This window comes from Lagopus muta, chromosome 8, assembly GCF_023343835.1.
Source record: "Lagopus muta isolate bLagMut1 chromosome 8, bLagMut1 primary, whole genome shotgun sequence".
In the NCBI taxonomy this organism is placed as follows: Eukaryota; Metazoa; Chordata; class Aves; order Galliformes; family Phasianidae; genus Lagopus; species Lagopus muta.
In genome coordinates this window covers 5,291,758-5,313,218 of record NC_064440.1, presented here as the reverse complement: position 1 = coordinate 5,313,218, position 21,461 = coordinate 5,291,758, and the positions used below count along the sequence as shown (strand labels likewise).

The window sequence follows — 21,461 nt, the reverse complement described above, 5'->3', positions numbered from 1 at the left end:
TTTAAGGGCTGTTTGCCACTGGGGAAGCATTTCTTTCTGGAGATCCTTTCTTGGTGGAGCTTCTCTCTGAGAACCTAGAATCTTCTGGGATAGGTGAGCAATCTTCTTCCTTTATAGCACCTTTCTATTGTGCTGGTCTTTCCATCATTGGTTTGTAATGCTTTTTCCATTGTATTCATTTGTTCAATGCTGCAGCTAAATACGTATTCAGTTGCTTCTGGATGTTAGTACAAATTTGTATGTTTTCTTCACTGTCTTCCATAATGCCAAAGCAATTATTCACTGGATGGCTATTTATACATGAAGAAAACCTGGAATCTGTTGTGCTTTTCTGGTGTCAGTTCTGGCTGCTGATGGCAGTACCTTATGGCAGGGTTTGTGCCTCCCTGGCTCCAAGCTTGTCATTACACAACTAAAATGAAGAGCAAACACAATACATGCTACTGGTTTCCTATACTCCGTACCTTAGAGATAAGGTAAAGAATTGGAGTCTTTAATGCAAGCCCTGCTGCTGCACGACTTGTTATAGGTGGTGCAGAACACTGTAGCTTTAAGTTAGTTACTTATCAGTCTGTCAGCTGAAACTTAAAAATGTATTGGATTTTTCTGCTTCAGAACTCCGAAGTTTTCTTTGACATCCAACATAAAATTTTGAAGCTTAAATGATCAGGAAAACCAAAACAAAATGAAAAACCCACCAGCATTTAACATCCCTAGCTTTTAACAAGGACACTGTTTTTCACTGTAAAGGTGATTGTATTCTTTAGCATCTTAGTTTAGGTAATGATGACTGCCTCTCCCTCTGTCTTCCTCTCTGCTTCACTCTCTTGTAGTCCCTTTTCCATCTTTATCAGTTCCTTTTTTTTCTATTCTCAGTTTTGTGGTTGTTGGCCCTTTAATGTGGGTGCACCTGGTGCAAGCATCAGCCTGCTGCAATCACTTAAATTAGTGACCCAGCTGGGAACAGGGTGGCTGAAAGAGGGAAGAAGTGTTTCAAGAAGGTGGCTGAGGATTGTGGAACTCAATGTAAATCTGATGTTTTTGTTTAGAATCCAGACCTGAAACACTGAAGAGATTTGGGTGGAGCAGTACTTTGGTTCTTCAGAGATACAGCTTCCCTCTGTGGATGAAGAGAGGCAGACCTTGCCTTCTAGGACAGCCGTTAGTGAGATCTGGCATAGCCTCCTGTGAAGGTGCTTGGTTCATTCTGAGCACGAAGAGCTCTGGAATAAATCAGAGGGACTGAGCAGGTCTTCCTGAAACAAGGTAGGTGGTGTTTCTTTTTCTTTCTCCATTGTTGTTGTTTGGCTTTGGTTTTAATTTGGTATTTGCTGGAACTTGGTTTGAAAAATCTGTGAACTCTGGAGACTGGGTGCTTGGCATTTGAGCAAATGTGGGAGAAGCCTGGCTAGGAGAAATTGTTTCTTGTTTGGATAAGAAGCTTAAGAGCACAGGTATGGGTTTGTAAATAAGTTTGTCACATATTGCAGTCAACTCTATTCTGTCCTTTGCTGCAGAAAACTTGTCTTAAGAAGGGCAAGCTGCCTGACATTGGTGTGTTGAGGCATTTGCTGTGTGAGTTAATGTTCCAGGTTGTTCTGTGTTGAGCTTTGGTTTTACCCTACTCTGAATTTTGGGGGATAGAAATATGTATGAGGATTGAAATAAAGCAATGATGCCATGCTTCTTTGAAAGGTCTGGAACAGATTAAGGTTACCCTGTCTTAAAAAGTGTGGTAGGAATGAGTCTGCGATGGCTTTGAGGTTATGGGAGTCCAGGGTTGTTGTATCAGTTCTGATACATCTGGTCTGCCTGGAAGACAACACCTCTGCTTCAGGGCCATAAAGCCATAAACCTGGAGTGGCTGGGCACTTAGAGAGGGGGTGTTCAGCTGGCATCTCTGAAGAGGTTTGCTTCCTCTTATGGAGTAAGGAGGCATATATATGTTCTGTTGCTTTCATTTTGATATATTGAGTCTTTGGAAAAAATCTGTCACAGTCATTTTATCTAACTTGCAGAGTTCTGTCAGTTTCTGTACTCATAAGACTAAGCTTGAAAGACTTGCAGAAGCCTCTTCCATCTTTAAAACTCTCAGAATTGGAGAAAGAAAGTACTGACAGATTAATAAACTACTGTTTTTTAATTCTGAGGGTGCAATTGAGAGGGAGGTGGAAAAACAAGTGTTTGCCCAGGTGGATTACAAGAGTTGGGCTTCTTGAATCAGTAGAAAATTCTCCAAAGTGTTATAAAATTAAAAAACAGACTTCTTCTTTGATCTGATGATTAGTGGAAGCAAGTACTACTGTAACTTTTCAATCAGCAAATATCATCAGTAAAGTAATGAAGCAGGGGACGTATGCTTTGTAGGATTAAATAAATCATGAAAGACAGCCTGGGATTTTGTGCAGTCACGCAGTTCTGTCCTTATTAATCAGATCACAGAAGGCACGTGTAGTCCATCTAAGTGCTGGGAGTGGAAACATTACTTTAAGAAACAGAAGTGCTCAATGATGTATTGCCTACAGGTCAGAATTCATTTCAGGAGTCAAAATCATTGCTGTGAATAGATAGTGCTCCATGTCTTGTCATCAGTGACCCTTCCAGCCAGTGAAAAGCAACAGTAGACATAAATTTAGGATGTGTTGTGCAGGTCTTGCACACCAGGGCAGTTTGACCAATTACCCCTACAGTTTACATTTCATGCTGTGCTAACAATGCATTTTGGATGAAACTTGATTAAGACAAAAAAATCATAGAGTATCAATTTACTGGGGGCAGAAAAAGCATTTGAACATTTTTTTTTTTTTCCTGCAAAGCAGGAATACGATGTAGATGGACTCCTTCAGTGCTGCTTGGTAAAACATGCCAGAAAATGTCATTTAGTAATTGCAGTTCCACAATTCGACAACATGCATAACAGTTTCCTTGAAATACCACTATTAATGTTCTGTGGCAACTGGTATTTAAGGTGAGATCTGTTGACACTGGTGCTTCATGTAATGTATGCAGTAACAAAGCCTACTGCAAGGAGTGGAAAGATGCTAGGATGTTCAGCATAGAAAAAGCACTGTAGTGGGTGGTTATACTTGTTGGCTATACACAGCAACCTCTCCTGTGCTGATGCACTCCCAGAGCATGCAGGTTCTTAAACCACCATCAGCCCTCGTGGATATCCTGCAGTTACTCCTCAGGGCAAAGGCAGTTTCTTTTCGTGACTGCTTAATGAGACTCCAAGTATGATCAGTCACTTTGTAGTATGCATGTAGTCTCAAAAGAAAATCATTGACTGTAGACAGGAGAGGTCATTCAGGATTGCCAAGAACAGTTTCTGATATTCCTGCGTTAAAACTAAACATTATAGGCGTTGAACCATCTGCAGGAGTAAGTAGGCTTATTATTGTTTAACTTAGTACAAATGGGGAGGTCTGGCATGTAATTCTATCCTCTTTTGTGCGATCGGTGCTCCTAAAGCAGTTGTCTGCTGCTATCGCGGTTGAGTCAGAGTTGAATAAGGTGCGAAGAGGTCCTTTTATTTTATTAAGTGCTCTCTGCTTCCTCCCAGCTGCAGGATTTGACAGTAACTGAGAGTTCTTCATCAGTTAACGTCAGTAGTTGTGTGGTTTTTTTTTTTTCTCAGAACAGCCTGTCATACCTGTAACCCTCTTCCTAGGGGCTCAGCTGCCTGTGATCCAAGCCCCAGCTTGCACACAGCAGGTCCGTGTAAACGCAGCTTAGACTTCTGAGAAATCTGTGATGCTGATAGAAAGCACTGTATAGAAGTACAGGGAATATAGCCTGCCAAACAGGGAAGGTGAAACTACTGAGATAAGGTTGGTGAGAGTTGTATAGACAGCAGCTCAAGGACTCCAAAGGAAAACAAACATGAATTGTTACACAATTGCAAGAACATAAGGGGTCAGAGGATGGCAGTGCTGCAGCATTGAAAAAAATGGAGGAAAACCTTCCTCACATGATGTGTCTGGTTGGTAAATATTGGTTGGATGTTATCTCTGGAGCAGTGACCTTCTGAATGATTAGACTGGTTGCTCATTAATCCCTGAAATCATCTCTGTATTGGGCAATAACCAATTGTTTTGTATTTTTGCATGTGAGCCTCCAACTCCAAGATCTTTATCCATGATAGAAGTTGGCTCAGGTGACTGAGAGAGGGAGAGTAAGGTGGACCCAAAAATTTCTCTGCTGAGAGGAATTGCACTAAGTCATGCCTTCAGATTGCCTGAGCACAGCTTATATCCTCAGCTGATTATACACTTACATCTTCCTTCTTTCTAATTCCTTTCTCTTGTTCAGGACAAGGCCAGGTTATTAAAAACATCATCAGACCTTTTGTCCTTAGGCAAAGTACAAAGTTCGGCTGTAATGTCAGTTATAGGTCTCAGCTGGCCTCTGCAGCTGGACTGCTTCTTCAAACTATTATCTTTTATTTTTTTGGTTTCATTTCCAAATCATTCAGTGCACTCAAGGAAAGAGTGAGAATACACTTTTTTTTCCCCCTGAAACTTCAGCAGTGTAAGGAGAACTGGGAGATTTCATGAACAGTTACATGAAATAGTTCTGCAGAGAAAGGAACTTATATAAGAATGGGGGATGCCTTATGCCAGCAGTAATAGGAAATACACTGTGGAATTGTAGATGAAATCTGAGACTATTTGTTTACCAGCAACATTAAAAAGATGACTGAAGTATTTTCTTCTTAACGTCAAGCACATCCAAAGTTCTAGCTTCAGTGATGTTAATTGCCTGCATGATGTGTGAAATGTGCTTCTGTCCCTGGTAGCCTGCCACATAAACCAGTCTTGCAGTAATTTTTTGAAGGTAATGGCTGCTTGATGCTTCTGTTATTTGTACCTGAGACTTCACCAGAACATTGCCTGCTACAGAATGTGGCTAGATTGTTCAGCTCGAGCCTACTTCAAAGCCATAATCGTTCACTGGTATTTAGGCACAGGTGTAGAAGTTTGCAGGAGTGGTAAATATAGATGGTATTAAACTATAAATATAACAGTGGAGCTTAAGTTTTCTTGTAAGCAAGCAATTCATCTCTTGAGTGAAAAATCCCTAACAGAACGCAACTTGTCTAAGAAGAATTTCAGAGCACTGTTCTACAATGCAAAATAGCTTTTGTTTAAGGTCTGAAACAAAACAGGCTCAGCAGGCACCCAGAGACTATTTTGTCCTGGCTGGATGTCCAAGACAAGACTAAATACTTTTCAGATACAGAATCAAGAAAAAATGTATATACAAGATAACTAAAAGTATCCAGGTTCCTTGCATCTGCACACACAAATTCATTCTTTTTCTGACTTGCAGACCTTATTTTGCATCCTAATAGTGGGGGCAGAGGGCAAGAAGTTGGCTTCTTAATAAATTTTGATGTGTTTTCTAAGTCAACTTAGGTGCTATTTAACCTAAGCATTTGAATCTGTTCAGATCAGATATTACTGGGGCAGTGTAATGGCTGTTCTATATTCCAGAGACTGCAATCATTCTTTTGCCTCTGCTGGGCTGTGGCCTAACTTCTATCACATTTCAATATCAATGCTGTTTTCCATAAATGACTTCAAATTAAGTAAAGTTCTTTTTCCTATTGTTGTTCATCTGTACACAGAGTAACCCATCCTTCTCTCTATGTACATATGTGAAGTCAGCTCTGAAGAATCTTCTGTTATGCAAACTCACCCTGCTTTAACAAATACCATTAAACTTATCTGTAACACTGCATGTGATCTTCATATTTCTGAATGTAGAACAACATTTCTGAAAGCAGATAAATTAGAACTCCAGTTCTAATGGAGGAGGTCCCATTCCTAAGATATGTTACAGAGGTTAAACTGGGCTATGATGCAGGGAGATGGAAAGCTGGCTTGTACCACTGGGAGCAGCTGGTGGGTTCTGGCATGCCTGCTCATGCAATATTATTGCTGTTTAAATATATATTGACATTAGATCCTGTTGCCCCCTTTTTAACCTTGCATTTGTTAACTGTTACCTCAGAAAAGATTCCTTCTTTCCTTTCTATATTATGATACATCAAGCTTATTAAGATGCAAAGAAGTTCATTTACTCCATTAATACTTCTTAGCAATATGATCAGTTTTCGTGTCTTTTCAGTTCATCTTTTTCAACTCAAAGCACAGTGAATTTCAAAGCAGGTTGAAAGGTGGATTTTTTTGTTTTGAGATAGACCATGGTGATAACTGCCTGGTAATGCTGCCCATGAATGAGCAGGTGGTTTTAACTTCAGCTACTTGGCAGATGAACTCATAGAGACAAAATAGTCTGAGGAGCTGTAAGAAAAAGCCTGGGGGAGTGCATGGTGCTCCCACCTGTCCAGGGGAGCAAAGGGTGAGCCCTGATATGGCCACCCAGACACAAATCCACCAGGCCAGCTCTGTTGTGGCAGCCCTGCAAACATTACAAGCCTGAACAAAATGACTTTGCTGCTTTAAAAAAATACATATATGCTTTCATGGGAAAGGCCCTCCTGAGGCTTTGCTTTATTATGACTTTTTGTGTGTGTGTAGTATGCTGTAACATAAAAGCACTATATCGTTTACAGAAGTTCTGTCTTTCACTGCAGTGCTGAAGCAGCTGTTCCTTGCTCTATAGGAAATGTGATGTTTTGGCCTCTTCTGTGGGATGGGGAGGGCTTAATGAGATTGCTTCAGATATGAAAGTGGGGGGGAGGCAAACATTAAGAATATAGATTCCTTTGTTGTTGTTAATGTATGTTTTGAAATGGCCATGTCATTCTGGCTGTAACAGCATGGTGACACAGGGATGTGCCAGCTGGTCCCTTGATTCTTTGCACTTTGATAGAAGCTGTGTATACTTCAGTTAGTGAAAGAGATGCATCTAGCCTCCCTTAATAGGGTGTGAGAGGATGTGAGAGAAGGCTGCCTGTTGACTGTGTGAACTTGATTACAGATAGAACCTGAGTTTCCAATCCTGAGATAACCACACCCTACAAATTGAAATCAACCTTGTGTACGATGGAGAGAGAAGCTCTTGTTGTCAACAGAGCAGCATGTAATAACTACAGGTTAATACTTACAGGAGCAAACTGCATGTTACAAGAATAAATAGCCAAGGCCATTCTTTCAGGTATTGGTTTTGAAAATGCAAAGATTAGGAATGTAGAATGACTGATGCTATGAATTATTTTTTAAAATTCTCATATGGAAAACATTGAACAGCATTTAAATTTTGGAGCCCAGTATGTTAGTAGTCTTTAGGTATATATATACTGAGCTATCCTGCTGCTGCTTGTTATATCAGTGGGAGAGGGGACATTGTTCAATAGCACTGTCTTTCGTGGTCAGCAGCTCTGAAGAGGTAGGAATAAAGTGAAGAGCTGTTTTTGTTGTGAGAAATCATGTCCGAAGCTGCAGATACAGGGCTGGAGTTCCAAAATATAAAAACCTTTCTGAATATCTGTACCAAGAGGCTCTGTCCAGCTTATCTCTGCTTTCCAGAAATCTTTTAATTTCTCAAATGTTCGTTTTTAAAAAGAATAATAAAAAAAGTAAACTGAGGAAAACTTCACATTTTGCTTCAGATCCAGGAGGAGCTGCAAGGAGCGGAAATAGAATGCTTTGCTCTGGGAGAATATATATATATAATATTATATATATATTCATATATATATATGAATGTGGATTAACGAATGCACAAAAACTCGTAACAACCAACCCATAATCGTTCCTGTCAGGAAGTTTCCCCTATAGGTTTTGCAGAGCTCTCACAGCTGCATGCTGCCATCTGCTGGCCCAATGAGCACACTCCAACAGCAGCAAATCAATTTATTATATATATAAACTGAGTAAAGAACTGCAATGAGAATGAGTGAAACAAGTGCTATAAATCACAGCAGTGTGCGCGTCAAAACGTGACGTGCAAAACAATTCTTACATTAGAGAGGAAATGCGGGGGGGAGAATCTTTATAAGTTTCATTTCTTTGCTGATGTGCTGAGAACAGGAGAAAGATGCAGCATAGCCCTCAAAGGAAGATACTTGAAATAGAAACTGTTCTACAGATCAGAAAGCAACCGATGCTGCGGGCAAAGGGGAATGTTGTGTGAATGTGTGAAGGGGATGTGGTGGAAAAAAGATGTTTGTAGTCCCTCTGAACCTATTGAACTTCACACACTTTACTCAAGCAACATCCTATTACTTTGAATGCTCTCAGTCTCTCAGGGCAAGGTCTGCTAAGGATGGGTGCTTACGTATATGCAGCCAATACATCAGCTAGGGAGAATGCATAAGCAAGAGTGCTTTTCTCAGTGCTTTTAACAAATCGCTCTGAGACCTGTTTTTAAATGCGTGATCTGCTTTCCCAGGCTGCTGTGCAACAAGTGAGGGAGAAGGAGGAAAAAGTTACTGTACTTCTGTGGAAGCTGCATGCTAAATGTTGTGAAGTGTTTTTTTTTTACATGAGTGGAGAAATAACTACATTTTTTTCCTTCATACACAGAAAAAAGGAACATACTTGTTGCTTTATATGGCTGAATGTTTACCAGAAAGTAAAATCACTTTGCTTATGGCTCACCTGATCATCTGCTGTTACTAACCTGGTGCATTTATGTTTGCAGAAGAAGTATCCCTCCCCAAACTGCAGATATGCCTAGAAACCTATTAACTTTTTGATACAAATATTGGCACTCAAGGAGATAAATGCCAATATCAGTCTGATGTCAGTCCTTGTTCCCTTTCTGGGATCATACTTGAGAGTATACAAACTGTGCTAAAAGAACAGGAAGAGGAGTGGGATTTACCTTTTTCCTGGGACGTGTCCCTGAGTCATCCTCAGTGTGTTTGTAACCATTGTGAGTGGGCTAACTCCCCTGCCTGCAATCCCTATAGATCTCCTTTTGATGGTTAAAGAATTAGGCTCATGTATATCTAAATGGTTGTGACCTGCTGCCTTCAGCCAGCATAGCTGCTTAAACTTCTGCAGTACAAAAAGACCAATAGCTTCTTATCAGGCTATCACTTTGGATCCTGTTTTTCATCCCCATCAAATGTGTTGACTGTTGGTGTGTGCTGCATAAAGCTCATCTCTTTATTCAGACCCTCAGGATGGGGATAAAGGCATTTGAGTGCTACTGTTTTTGGTTTTGTGTGAAGGCCAGAACTGGAAAGCACCTGTTTTCTGGGTCTGGATGGGCAGCAGTCCAAGCTGATGGAAATGTCACCAGCAGCTGATCTTGAAGCAAGGACTGTCAAGACGCTTGTTTTACAGCCTTAATCCCATTCTTAGCACAAAACAAATAATGTTCTGGTACACTGAGCAGCAGAAAACCTGTTTTCTTTTTGTTGCTTGCTCTTGTTGAAACCTTATCAAATGCTGCTGCTTTCAGATTCCAAATTTATGTTTTGGTACAAGCATAAAATAGAGTCTCAACTCTGAGCCTGCCCTACACCCAAATCCAGATCTGACAGCCTCCTGAGACCGCCTGCAATGAACAAAAATGGTAGGAGGGATGTGAGGAATGTACAAGCTTGTACTGAAATAACCTTTAGTTATCAGAAAGAGAGGAAATAAGAAACCTTATAAGGATACACAATTTTATGAGTTTTCCATAAGACTCAGCCAGCTACGGAAACGAATGGCTTTAATTGTGTCCCCAGTCCTAAGTAATTTCAACACACCTTTTTTCAGGTCAGAACCTCTGCTCTCTCTTGTTCTAAATAGTCCTGAATTTTATTTTTTGTATATGTTCTCTTGGAAAAAATGAAGATGATGCAACGATGGTGGAAACATCTTATAAAGATGCCTGCATCCTGATTGATTTTTTATAAGCAGTCTCTTTGGATACTGGGTTGGTAGAATCTATTTGGTAACACAAGTTCCTCTTAGGTTTTAATAATCAGGTTTTAAGCTGAGGGCTTGCCTGAATTATATGGCAGAGAATGTTACTGATAGAAGAGCTTACCAGACCTCTTTGGCTATGCTTTCTTTTCACTTAAAGACCTTGGTGTAAATCTTTTTAATGGTTTAGCTACAGAAAAAAAAATTCAAATCTTTCCCCACTTCTTACCGCTGCACTATCATCTGTGTAAATCATCTTGCTTACTCATTCTCTTAGCTACTTTAGATTGTTAGTCTTAATGACAGTATCGCTGTAGAAGTGGTGGAAAAAAGTATTTTAAACTGTCATTAGTCCATAAAACATTGGTTGTTTATATTAAGTGGGAATTCTTCTTTTTAAAAGAAGGGAGAGATCAGTCAGACCATCCCTACTTACTTGTGAACCCATGTGATAAAGCATGCTGCAGGGGGAAAATAGAAGGTGGGCATGTAAGTGCTAGATGTTCTAAACTTTGATACAGTTGGTCTTTAAGCTAAGAAATATGATTAATGAGTACTCAGGACTTTTTCATTACACCTTTCTTGTGCTTTACTCTAAAATCCGCAACACTCAAGAATGATTTTAGTGGCGTGAAGTTTGATTGCAGCCAACTCGGTTATCATTGCCATCCTTCAGCAGTTCCTGAAGTGTGAATGCCATGCTAATTGTAGTACTGAAAAAAGCCAACACTTTTCATTGTCACATTTATTGAAAATGAATGGAAATAGAGAAGATACAGCTTGTAGGAAGCTCTTCCAGGCTCAGTGTGGACACAGGGCAGAAACACCTTGCAGAAGCAATAGTTCTTTAGTTTAAATCTTTAACAATGCTTCTAATGAACCAGAAAGACTTCATTGGAATCTAGTGCTGTATTAATACGAATTTCAAAAACACTGCTTGCCAAACTTACTTAATATTGATACACTGACATTGCCAGATCTTCAAATATGCTGAAACAGCTTTTGCTGTTTTTTTTTTTTTTTTTTTTTTTTAAAAGATGCATCATTCAACAGACAGAGCTTGAAATGCCAATACTTTATATCTTAATACTCTTGGAACTTAAAGGTGAATTCTGGATTGCTTGAAGAAAAAGTACTGCTCTGGCATCCAGGTGCCATTCTGAGCAGCTCTAAAACTTTGGAAGATCCAATACACTGGATAGCTATATAAGGACACAGCTCATAAATCAGAAAGGCATGCCATCATCATTAATAAATACAAGTTGTTTTATGCATCTAAGTATTGGACTAGTAATATATGTTCTTTTTAAAATAAATGTGTATGTAATCTTAAGATTAATTCCTGCCATTCTCTCAAGTGGCATCTCAGTTTACTTAGTGGCTTTCCCTACCCACACCTCCCTCTGTTTACAAACTTAAGCAAAAATGCTTCAGGCTGATTTATTGTGCTTAGATTCAATGGAAACAGGTCATAATTTGGATGACAGTCTGACTATTCCTTTTAATTGGGTGGAATATGGAAAATACGCTGTATTTAGCCTGTGATAGAGAGTAGTCAAGTTGATTTTCAGAATGCTTTTGCACCTTGCTCAGTTCCGGTGTGTTTGTGGAGTGGAGCAGCATGCTACTTTCTGTATGTGAACTTGCACTTTTGGTTTGTCACTTCTTTTACATAAAAATCAACTGACTTTAACAGGAGTAACCATCTATGCACAGAGATGAATAACATATCAACTACCTTGTTTAAAAATACTTTTATTTGGTTGAATTCAGAAGTTTTTGAGCAGAAACTACGTGGTGTGCACTGTGCTGAAGAGTTCTCTCTTTCCTCAGTAACTCAGCTTCATAAAGCAAGGGGTAAACACTGGGTAAATATCTTCATTGAATTTCAACACGGGTTATAAATACTGATTTTTGATGTCTTTGAACCCAGAAAATAATATATGCATTTCAGAATACTTTATCCCTAGCTTGCTTTTAGTGTTCTTGCAAATAGTTTATTATTGATTTTTTTTTTTTTTTTTTGTGGTGTTTTTCTTACGAGATTTACTAGATATACCAGAGGTGTCATTTGTACTATTGCATTTTCTCTCACTGGTTCCCTTAGGACATCGTTATCCTCTGCTTATTCAAAGAAAACTGTGTTCTGCCTTCTCCTCTTTGGTTTTCTTCCATACTCTATTTCCATATGAACACCAGTGTTGGTTTGGGAATTCAGAATTAAAACTGCATTTCACATCCTCTTCCTTACCTGTTACAACTAATGCTGTTCTTGAGTGTTTAATAAAATGAAGTGGGAATGGATCCTGACAAAACAGTAAGGCCTTAGGTAGGGGCATGCCATTTGTAAGACCATGTAGCATGTGAAACTATTCCTAAAGTCAAAGCAATTGATACTGAGACAGTCCTTGTCCTTGTAGTCCTTGTTATTCAATGAAAATAAAGTCCTGCTGTAATTACAAGCATGCAAAACCTCAGAAAAATGCAGTGCTGGTTGAAGTTGAGGCATCGCATAAAAGCAGTCTATCTGCTTTTTTTTTTTTTGGTTTTAATTGGATTGTTTTTTAATGTAAACAAGATTTATTGGGATTTGGCTGTATACTGCCAGTCCATGAATGCACTATTGGAAGCACCACAGAGATTTAAGTGAGAAATACTTTCAGTAGATTCAGTCCTGTTGCTTTGCTTTTGTGTCATGTCAAAGCCCTAACGTCTATAGCTTCATTATGCATTGTTTGTATGAGCAGCTTAGTTAGGCTCCATCTGCTCAGCTCTGGTAGAGTCCAGGAGCTTGTGTAGGATTCAGTTACAGTGCTAGGAAAGTAGTGGGTAACTCCAGCACTGTGGCCAACGCTCCCTTCTCTCCCTTCATAGCCCTGCAGATTATCTGGCATTAATACAAGCATTCACAGATGCATGTGGAATATCACAGAAAGCATGTTGGCTCCATGTTTGCCTTGCATATGCTCATTTGCTTTCAAATAGATGCAGAGGTTTTCTTTTTGTTCTGCCTCCTCCCCTCCCTTACTTGAGAAAGGCACAAGCATGACAAAATCTGTTTTGCTGCATGGGGCCATTAGTTTTGTTTCCATTTATTTGTAACAAATAGAATCCTTCAAAGTGTGTTCTAAAGACTTGTATTTAAATGCTGTCATACAAATTAATTTGATGTTGGATAGAATAATATGGAAACGCTTTAAAACATGAACAGTGTTTTCTTCTTTCCAAGCCTAAATTGGATAGCATGGTTTTTTTTGAAAAACAAAACAAAAACTAACAAAATAATCAGACTTTTCCTATTCAGGAAAGGTGATTACTGGATGTACTGATTTGACCATCCCATCTTCATTAGCAATTTGAGGGTGGTCATCTTGGTGAGCAACCATAGAGACTGATCGGCACATCTCCATCTAGGGAGGTGACTTGGAACTGTAGAGGCAGGAGCTAAAAGATCCCCTTCTGAGTTATGTAGATCAAACATCTGAAACCAGACATCATAATATCATCTTTGCCAATTTTAGTCATGGTCAGATCAGCTTTAATTCATACTTACCCACAGTTTATAGCATTGCTGCTGCCCGTTTCCTTGTCCTTTATATGTATCACTAAAGAGTGTTTCTATTCTAAATTTTGCTGTGGATTCTCATTCAGTATGGTTTTCAATAGTTTTCACATTCTTCTCTTGAATCTGCAGATTGCATTTGATCCTGAATAGAAAAGGAAGCAGCTTTCTTTGCTGAACAGACTTTTTTTTGTTGTTGTTATTCCTTGTAGCCTCTGCATATTTATAACACCATTCTGGTGTGAGTTTAGCTCTGTGTGGAAACTTTCTTATGAGCTTTTCATCTTCACTTCAGAGATAAGTGCCAAGTATGTTTTGAATTTTAAGACCTTCTAAACCTGAAAGACCTTTGGCCCAGTAGTTGATTGTACTTTCTAAGGGTTAAATTGCACAGAAAATGTGCCAGGATGCATTTATAAAATTAGTGATGATTTGAATGTATTTCAATATATTTTTTTATGTATATTTTAAATACTCAGATCATGGAATTTTATATCATTCTTTTGCATTAGTATCCCTGATTGGCACAGCTGACTGGCAGCTGCTGAGCCCAGCTCTGGTTTGCGACTCTGCAACCTTTGCAGAAATGTCATGGTTGGATATGAGGTTTGGCTGTATTTACACTGATGTTAAAATTTCAGAGACCTTTCTTCCCCTGAAAGGAGGTGTGAATATCTCAAATGAGGCTGATTTTACTACTTCAGGCCATACTGCAATGTCTAAGTCTTCAGACAGTCTGAAGCAACTACTCAGTGCTGTCCTGGTTGCTACCAAGCTAACAACTGTGGTTTTCTTTCTGATGTTTCAACTCATTTCTTCTGAAGTGAGGAGGAAGCCAGTCCACCCTCCTCCCTGTGCCCCCCTGAAGGCCAGGGCTGTCAGCAGGGACCACTACTATGGTCCATAGGCTCATCCATATGGAACTGTAGGCATGTGAATGTCTGCTCTAGGGGAGAATCAGCAATACAAGCACCAGTTACCTGCTTTTGCCCCCTGGGTGTCGTGTCTTTGCCTGATAACACAGGGAGAGCCAGCAAAGCGTAGCTTTGCAGCACTCTGGGATGCAATCTAATTTTGGATGGTTCTGTGTACTGCTGCAGGGAGCTGCTGAGTTGTGCTATCACGAGCAGTATTGCTGTGCTTGAGGATGTGTTCAGATCCTGTTTAAACAATAATTAAACTTCATTTGTAAGGGATGGCTTAATGTGTGGGGAGACAGTGTAATCAAGGGCACAATTATTCACAAAATCAATAGAAGTTCTAATAATCTCATAAAGCACCATTTCATTTCTTTCGTAAAGCTGCTGGGTTTTTTTGTATTTTCTTCTTGTGCAGGTCAGTTTAATTTTAGGTAATAAACACACTTGTACTGTAGCCTCCTATGGCCAATACATCACCTATTTATATAAACTACATTTGCACAGTCTATTTATAATGCTCCATACTTCAACAAATTGCTTGGCTATTGACCTCTGAGTCTCGTCTGTGCGCATTACTGACTAATAGCCAATTTGTTGTTCTAACCTGCTTGATGCTCTGCATTTCTGATTGGGCCTACAGCCCCAGTAATCCAAATTTATTTTATTTAAAGATATAGAAGTATGCTTTCTGGAAGATTAGGCAGGTTTTTGTTGAGAAATGACAAATCATTGCAATGATTCTGAAGTGCCTAACAAATGTCAGCCTAAATATTACTGTTCTAATCTCTTGGGCCTTTTATAACAGCTAAATTTACTTCAGAATTGTAGAATTTCTGCCTAAATGAAAATCTAATCCAGGAAAGCTCTTAAATTAAAAATATAAAGCCTCTGTAATTTCAGTGCAGTAGAACAGCTTACAGTTTCTCTTTGTGCATGAGCTAATGTCACCTAATTATCAGATACCTGTTGAAACTGGATTTAATCACCAAAAGTGAGTGCCTGAACGTATCAGACGTAATACAGAAATACTTTCAGGTCATCCATTTCCGTGAATACATTTCTTCCCATACACTTTCTAGATAGAGAAAGGCACAAAAATAGAAGAGAACAATGTGATTTCTGTATTTTAATTATGTACCCTCTTATAGAATGCAGCTGTAAACAAGGCTGAACATATGCAAATACATGTACATTTTAGATGAGTTATTAACCCCCCAATTATTTAGTGAGATGTGGGGGTATGAAGATGAGCAGAACACGTAGTCCAACTATAGCATAGGCTGTAGCACTGCTGTTACTGTCAGTCAGAAGTTTAAAATACTCCTGATCATAAGCCTTTCTGTCAGCAACCTCACATTAAATTCAGCAAAGCTCCTAATTAATAAAGAAATGTACATGTAACTGGAGATTTGTTATCGTACAAAGGACTTCAGCTAAATCTCTCATTAATTTCATTTAGAGATGAACACAAAGAAGCTGCAACATAGTGTTAATGATGATAATATGGAACTCTGAAATTATTTCTTTTGCCAGTGTTTAAAAAAAAAATTCATTGCCACAGGGGAAAAAAAAAAGCAAAAAGCAACAGACCTGGAGGCATTTTTTTTTTTTTTTTAAGCTAGAGTAATAGCAAGTATTCAAAACCCATCTGCAGGGGGCTCAGGCACCTCAGAATACTGAATTGTTCAATTTTCTCTCAGTTACTGCATTACAGCGCTCAAGGCTACTTCTGTGCTTATTTATCATGCTTGTAAGCACCTAAAGCTTGATTTTTATTTTTTTTCCTTACTGTGCAGCATATGCGAACATCGCTGTGAAAAGGTCCGTAATGGGATTCTAAAGCTTAGTAAACACAGTACTTGATCAGAGTCATGAGAACTGTAGCCATACCATTGTATACAGTTGAAACAAGAGCTTTGCTTTACTTCAATTTTCCTAGGTGATGCAGAGTTACTAGAAATTGAAACCTGTCTGTAAACCTGGAGGCAAACTGAGCCTTGCTGCTGCTTAAAATGGGAACACAGTAGGCAAAAGGGAGTACCAATCCTCAAAGAAATAGGACTTGGACGTTTTCTGATGTAATACTCAATTCTACACAGCTGACTGGCTTGTCAGGGATTTGTTTCTTTGCATGTGTTTGTCTTTCTTGTTTGCCTTACTTTGATCACTTTCTCAGTTTGGAGTATGCAAAGATGGTCTCTTATGCTCCTGTTCATTTCAGCATTGGGTGATTGTAGTGAATTTCAGGTCTAGAAATGCACTTGGAATGCGTTAGGGTGTGACGGAGCACTGGAACAGGCTGCCCAGGGGGGTGGTGGAGTCTCTTTCTCTGGAGATGTTCAAGACCTGCCTGGATGCCTACCTGTGCTACCTGGTGTAGGGAACCTGCTTTGGCAGGGGGGTTGGACTCAATGATCTCTGGAGGTCCCTTCCAACCCCTACAATTCTGTGATTCTGTGTATGCAGATGTTGTTTGTTTCTACATGTTATTTTCAACCTGTGTCTGCATACTGGAATTTTTCTTGTCTTCAGAGACCTGGATCTTGTTGAAATTCAGATGGATTTGGGCACTGGCAGGCGAGTTCTGGTTTTAGAAGCTGTTGTCCCAGTTCTAAGTTTGTGGCAATGATTAGTAGGTAGTAGTAGATAATTGCCAAAAATAATTGAATCCTTACCACCACAACTAGAAGTCAGGAACTGCTATTGATCTTGTATAAGATTGTGTACCATTCCAGGAATGTCCCAGGTTTATCTCATTCTGATGGCAGTGACAGGAACTTTAAGCAATTGGAGCCCGTGAGCAACAATCTCCAAATCACTGGTGCAGGAATTGGCCAATCTTGTAATTCAACAGCCTTATGAAAGAGAGCAGGGTAACAAAATGAAGCTATTAGCCTTTCAGAAGCAAATGGTAACTAAACCACAGGACAAGATCACTAACTGTAATTTAAAAAAAAAAAGCCACAAAAAATAATAGTGGTGATACTTAATTTACGCCTTGGCTACTTTTGGATCCTTTAGTGCTCTTCGAGGCTGTAAGACTTTTCAAATCCGCAATGGAAATGAGAACGTGCCTTTTTATGTAGTTTTAATTTAACAGCTTAACCGGCTTTATTAAAGCATTGTGAAGGTTGTGATGCTTTCCTGGTGGTACTGACTGAAGTCATTTCTGCTCTTGATTTCCCATGCTGGGGAAAGCTGTGCTACCCGTGTATGTGCAAACACACTGAGATGGTGGAGGGAAATGGAGTTTCTGCACAGAGGAGGATCTACTCATCTGTAATATGCTAGTGACAGCTCAAATGTGCCAATCAGTACATTGTCTCTTGTAATTAAGTGCATTGCAACGGTACAGTGTTTACTGCAATGTAAAGGCACACCATAACATGCATTTTTATTTCTGCTTTATTCAGTTACAGATGTTAAAATAAGCAGTAACATGTTTAATGTAGCAGAAAAGCAGTCTTTTTTTTTTTTTTTTTGTCTGATTCAAGCTGCATCCAGCTGCATATTGCTCAGCACAAGTGTGCTGTGGTTGCTTTTGTTGGTGGTTTCTCTTTGAGTCTCTCTTACTGGTAGCTACTGGTGCTGCATCCTGACCTAAGCTTGGCTACTCCAGGGCTGGTGCTCAGCCAGCACAGTTATGGAGCTAGAGACTGCCTCTCTCATCAGCCAGAAACCCTTGCTTACTCTGTTATCTTTCACTGCATCTTTTATTAAAGGCTGTCTCCGATTTTCTTTGAGCAGTACGGCAAATAAAAAAATTATTGCAGTGGTAGCAGTGCAGCACACATTGGGATATTTCTGCTCTGCATCTTGGCTCCTGTTTCCTACATATATGTCAGGTTATGTCCCGTACTGTGATGTCAAATTTTCCATTGTTTATTTCTGATGTGGTAATTACTGTATCTGTTTATTTAGAGCATTCAATCGCTGGCAGCATAATGTTCTTTTAACCATTACACTTGAAAATATCAGGGCTTCATAACTTTATTTAATACAACTGCAGATGTCTTTGGTCTCTTGTATGTAAGTCACAGATCTTCTGTGATTCTGGCTCACCGTGATCTAGTTTGGTGTTGACTGCCTCAAGTCCCATAGTTTCACTTGCACACAACAGTGATGACTACATTTCTCTACATGTAGTACTCCTTCAGGTTACACTTTTAGTGGATTTTTCACCCATCCAGCCAATCACTTCAGATGGAGCTTTTTTAACATTCTAGTAGTCATGAAAAATAGCATCAAGACCTAAAGAGGTCTTGATGAAATATGCATCCTGTATAAGGTTTACTTTTCTTGGAAAGGTTTGTCATGATGTTGCATATCAGATACCTAAAAAATGTTCTGCTTGCCACTCTCCATCATTTATCTGTGCAGTTGATAGTTTCTTGTCTTGTAGTACTGTGTGTTTTGTCATTAATCTGCAACCTTTAAAGAACATTTCTCCTTTTATTTTTATTTTTCCATTTTATTATAAGTTTGAGTTTTACCTGTAAATTTAAATCTTAACCCATTATCCAAACAAATATTCCCGGAATGGATCTGAGAGGACCTAATTGTACAAATAGAATCCTACCTATTCTTGGAAGTCTCTTTCAGACATGCGTTCCTCCTTTCTCCAAGAATCTTATTTGCTGACATGGATGCCTAGAATGCCCCTTGTTTTCATCAGGATTAACAGACCCTGGCACTGCCCACGTGCATGGGAGGTAATTTTTTTTTTCTTCCCCTGAAGTTGTTGCATTTATGAAGCTTTTCTTATTGTTCTGGTCTTTAGCTCTCTTTGAGAGAGCCATAAGCTCATTATTTCATTGTATCATAGAAAAAAAAATTACATTAAAGGAACATCTTGAGTTATTCAGTCCATCTTCTGCTTTCAAAGAAAGGCTGACATTAAAGTGAGGTTGAGCTGCTCAGGCCCCTGCTCTGCCATATGCTGAAATCCCCATGCAGCCTTCCTAGCTTGCCTCTTTCAGTGCCTAACAGTGAGGAATGCTTTTTCCTTTAGTCAAACCCATGTTTCCCTTATTGTGGTTTGTGCTGATTATTACTTTCCTTCCATTATACACCTCTCTGAACAGCCTGAATCCACTTTCCCCTTTAGTTATTTCAAGCCAGCAACTGGATTTCTGGCTGGTTTGCTTTCTTGTCTCCATTGTAACTGTTCCCATGGCCCCAGGAATCTTGCATCTCAGCGTTGCTGTTATCCAGCAGCTCTCTGCCTCTTGCCTTTTTTTTTCTTTTAATCTAAAGGATTAATTTAATTGAGAATATACAGTGAGATGATCCTCCTACTCTTTTTTTTACTGTTTAGTGAAGATGTTATCCTCCTCTTTTTCTGCTCTCTTTTTCTCCTGATGCAGTTTTGGTATTTTAGATAAAAATGACCTCTGTGACTGTTTTCTCAGCTTACTTATTTGGGGACTTTATTACATTTTGCTGCTTTTCATACCAAAGACATTATTTCCCTAGGAAAACTGAGCTTCACAATACCCTTTCAGGATAGAGCACAGCTGTCTGATCTTATCTGATCCAGACAGATGCCAACCCTTTCTGCCAAGCACAATTCTCTTCCTGAAAGAAATACCTTTTTCTGTAATCCATGCAGTTAAAAAAGTGATCTGCATACATATGTTTGTAAAGGGGCGTTTATTTTAATAAGGCAAAGGAAAAGCAATCAGATGTTAGAGAGTTGCCATAACAAATAGAACTACTTCTATCACTTACTTCATCACCCATTTCAGTGTAATTGTCTTATTTATACTGGCTTCTCCCTTGGAAGAATGCATAGCAATTTCCAAATGTTTAATTAAAACCTAACAACTCTAGTGTGATGTAACATAGTGTATGAATGAGAGAAGATAAGGCCCTTTTAAACAATTGGTATCTAAATGTTTTGTTATACTCCTGTATAACTGTTTTAACTGGCACTAAAGCTGGGGATGCTCCTTTTTGTTGCCACTTGTGCAGGATGTCAAATCCTTCTGATAGCTAGGTTAGGCTTTTTTGTTTGTCTTAAATGCAAATCATGATTTATCTCAGGGAGGGTGCACAAAATATCTAGTGATGATATAGAGAAGCTACTACCTTAGATGGGTGTTGTGCTGGGGAAAACACACATCCATCCCAGTGTTCAATAAGGCATAATTTAGCTACCTAATTTTGCAGTGCTAGGACCATAAAAACCTAAGCATTCATTAAAACCACCACCACAAAAAATCCTTGGCTGACTAGCTTGTGCCCATCTTCTCTGCAGTCACAGAAACAGCAAATGGCTTAGATTGGAAGGGACCTTAAAGATCATCCAGATCTAACCCCTTGCTGTGGGCTGGTTGCCTCTCACCAGCTCAGGCTGTACAGGGCTCCATCCAACCTGGCCTCGAGCACCTCCAGGGATAGGGCACACATAGCCTCTCTGAGCAAGTTGTTCCAGTGCCTCGCCACCCTCTGTGTAAAGAATTCCCTTCAAGTACTGGAATGTCTCATAAGGTCTCCTCAAATTCTTCTCCAAGCTAAACAAATCCAACTCCCTGAACCTTTCTTTCAAGAAGAGGTTCTCCAGCCCTTTGATCATCTTCATGGCCTCCTGGACCTGCTCTGAGAGTTCTGCATTGTTGATGTGTTGAGGACCCCGAGTATGGATGAAGTACTCCAGATGAAGCCTTACAAGGGCAGAGTAGAGGGGGGGATGATCACCTACCTTCCCCTGCTGGCCATCCCTCTTTTGATGCAGAAGTCCTTGCAGAACTCAGTACCAAAACTGGGAGTCTTAAGGTAGCCACCAAATATGCTTCATATGCACCACTAGCAGAATGAGGGGGAGGTACAGCCTTTCAATGACTAATAAGGGTAGCTCTTGACCTGGACTAGAATCAGGATTTCTCTGGGCACTGCAGTGCCTACTCAGCGGGCAGCTCTTCATCATCTATGCCCTGTCTTGCTCCTCCTTCCTCTCCTGAGGAAGCTTCTATTCATTACTGTGCCACTTCAAAAATAGTGAGAATTTTCAAGGTTTCTGCATCTCTGTATTATATCCTAACAGTTAAAGGATTTCATTTCAAATATGATAGTGGGCTGTCTGGCTGTGTATGTATACCCAAACTTTGAGGAAGTTTGAAGAAATGCATTCAGAGCAGCCAAATT

General features: G+C 39.5%; 1 long non-coding RNA gene across 3 annotated transcripts in view; it reads left to right on the top strand.

Moving 5' to 3' along the window:
* Positions 1-21,461, top strand: part of LOC125696577 (uncharacterized) — a 191,408-nt gene continuing 169,947 nt past the window's right edge. For all 3 annotated transcript variants that reach the window (XR_007378426.1, XR_007378425.1, XR_007378427.1), the window contains exons 1-2: positions 1-93; positions 1,050-1,266. This is a non-coding gene — a long non-coding RNA (uncharacterized LOC125696577). The remainder of the gene's footprint in view (positions 94-1,049; positions 1,267-21,461) is intronic.